General features: G+C 49.4%; 1 pseudogene; it reads right to left on the bottom strand.

The window, feature by feature from the left end:
• Positions 1–754: 754 nt before the first annotated feature.
• LOC102831629 lies at positions 755–1,893 on the bottom strand (annotated as a pseudogene).
• Between the last annotated feature and the right edge of the window lie 833 nt (positions 1,894–2,726).

The following is a 2,726-nucleotide window of genomic DNA, read 5'->3' as shown; positions in this document are numbered from 1 at the left end:
CCTGTAGGTTAGACTAGAATTCTCCCTCAAGGTTTCCAAGGCTGTAATCTTTACCAAAACAGACTGTGGAGGCGCTGCTGAGTCCAAACCGCCCACCTTTCCACTCATGGTCATTGTAAAGTGCTGTCTAGTGGCCGCTTTAAATTCATGTGAATGTAAATTTTATCATAGGGAGACAGTTTGGACTGTCCATGGCAGGTATTTTAAACTGTGGTTATGGATGGAAGAATGTCTCCTGATTTGAGAATATGCTCTGCATGAAGGTGAAATGGAGGTGGAAACCCCCCAAGAGATTTATAGGTGCTGTTCTGGGCCAGTATCAGAAAAAGCCAGGAGAAGGTCCAGTTCCCCCTTTCACCTAGATAAGTGCTGGAAAACCTGGCTCTGCTGATGTCCGAACTGGTTAATGAGTAAGTGCACGAAAGTGAGACAAAGGAGAAAATGTTCCATGGAGCATGTTATCTGACTTCATGTGAAGGTTGGGGGTCCTGGTCATATAGAGTGTCTTATTACCACTTTGTGACTATGCTTCAAGGTCACATGGTCATGGTTCAAAATCAGCCATAAGCCAAGTAATGAAATACCAAGAACCAACCCTGTTACCTTCCCTACCTCCCTTCAATAGCTGTTTATTGGCAGTGGGCTGGAAAGGGTAATGGAGTTCTTATAGACAGACACCAGCTCGCACCAACATCACAAGGATGGCAACAATGATATGAGAGGGTAGCCTGGAAGCCCCAATGAGGTCCTCTCCTCAGGAGTGGACATGGGAGGTGGCGTGGCCTAGAGTGTTGGTGGGGGGCAGTCTTAAAACACCCCCTCTAGTAGGCATGGTTAGAGACAGAGAGGTTGCAGCCCCAGTTAGACCACTTGGCGTGCACCTTCCTTGGTTCCTTGGAAGGCGAGGCTGTTGGCCAGGGCTCAATTGACGTCCTCCTCCTGGGCAGCCTTCAGGTTTTCCTGCTTCCTCCTGGCCTTCAGGTCAGAGGCCTGCAAGACTCCGCCATAGGAGAAGGTCAGGGCCCATGACTTCAGCAGGGGGCATTTGTTGATGGCATTGAGGTTGATGGATGTCTCCTCCTCACTCTGACCCCCGGATAGGAAGGTGACCCCAGTAACGGCAGGGGGCACTGTGCAGCGCAGTGCTGTGACAATCTCCTCATGAGAAGACTTCTGTGTGCAGGTATGGCCTGGTGTTACCATATTGGGTTTCAGCAAGGTGCCTTCCAAGTACACATGGTGGTCACTCAGAGCCTTGTAGACAGCAGCCAGCACCTTCTCAGTTACATACTGACAATGCTTCAGGTCGTGGTCCCCATACAGGAGGGTCTCAAGCTCCACAATGGGCACGATGCCATTCTGATGGCAGATGCTGGCATAATGGGCCAGCACGTTGGCATTTCCCACAATAGCGAGGGCTGAAGGAGTATGATCCCCAGTCTTCAACACACAGCGCCCTTTGGCAAAGTTTGCTCCACTCTTCGTGTACTGGCATAGCACTCAGACAGCCCATCCTTGGGTGGTGGTCTCACTGTTTGTTCCTACCAGGGGTACCACACCCTTGTCTTACTTGATGCTCACAACACTGCCCTCAGACTTGATAACTTGGGGAGAAGAATACCCATCATCCACCTTCTGGTAGAGTGTCTCATGGAAGAGGATAACCCCTCCAATGCAAGGCTTCACATGGTCATCGGCAGTCAGCAGCTGCTAGTGGTAGAAGTGCCGCTTCTCTTTGATGTTCTTAGTTCCAATGGACTGCAGCCGCTTGGCAATGCTTCCAGTGGACTCATCTGCAGCCAGGATGCCCTTGCCTGGAGTCACAATGCGATGAGCAATGTCGGACAGTTCCATCTTCTGCTCTGGGGTCAGCGCTGGGTACTGGTAGGGCATGATGGTAGTGGTGGTGGCAAGTTCCTGTGAGAAGGCTGAAGTAGCCTGAAGGATCCAGCAGAGTCTGGTCAGCAGCGAGTGCTCCTGTGACCTTTTATAAACCTACCACTGAGTTATATACAAAACCACCATTGAGTTATATATGAAACTCAGTGGTGGTCCCTTCCCCCACTCTGCCATCCAGCCTTTGACAAAGAGGTGCTCGTGAATTGACCCAATCAGAATCTTTCTCAACGTCACTTCCTTATGTCACTGGGTACCTGTTCTCATTGTGGTTTCCTGGATTCCGGTAGTCTCCTGTGCCTGGTTCCCACTGACAGATCTCTCCTGCCAATGACTGTCTTTGTCTTAGTTTAATGAAAATCTTTTGATAAAATTTAAGTCTGGAATCTTTTTCTGCTTACTCAAAGGGAAGTGCATCAGACGAAAGTGTCTTCATTGTAAGCCTAGGTTGCTTTGAGGACTCTCCAGTTAGGGACAATGCTAGCTGTCTCTTAGGGTCCTTGTGAGGTTTAGAGAGAAGGCCCACAGAAAGGAACACTGGTGGTACAGTGGTTTAAGTGCTTGAATGACAATGGAACTGTCCATGGTTCTGACCTACCTGTCACTCTCCAGGAAACAGATGCAGTGTTCTGCTCTGTGAAGATGATTGCAGTAGAAACTCTCTAGTTTGTGTCATTGTGTATTACACCGGTCCCCAAAGTAGGAACTGACAGGACAGCATCACCTTTGCTTTGGTTGGTGTTGGGCACACACCAATGAGTCCACAAGTTCTGGCTTCCTGTTCTAACTGTTGCAACCTCACTTCTGTTGTCATGCAGAGGCCTAGAGCC

The sequence above is a fragment of the Chrysochloris asiatica genome, unplaced genomic scaffold, assembly GCF_000296735.1.
Source record: "Chrysochloris asiatica unplaced genomic scaffold, ChrAsi1.0 scaffold00102, whole genome shotgun sequence".
In the NCBI taxonomy this organism is placed as follows: domain Eukaryota; kingdom Metazoa; phylum Chordata; class Mammalia; order Afrosoricida; family Chrysochloridae; genus Chrysochloris; species Chrysochloris asiatica.
Note: the sequence above shows the minus strand (reverse complement) of the source record. Positions and strands in the feature narration are given on the sequence as shown.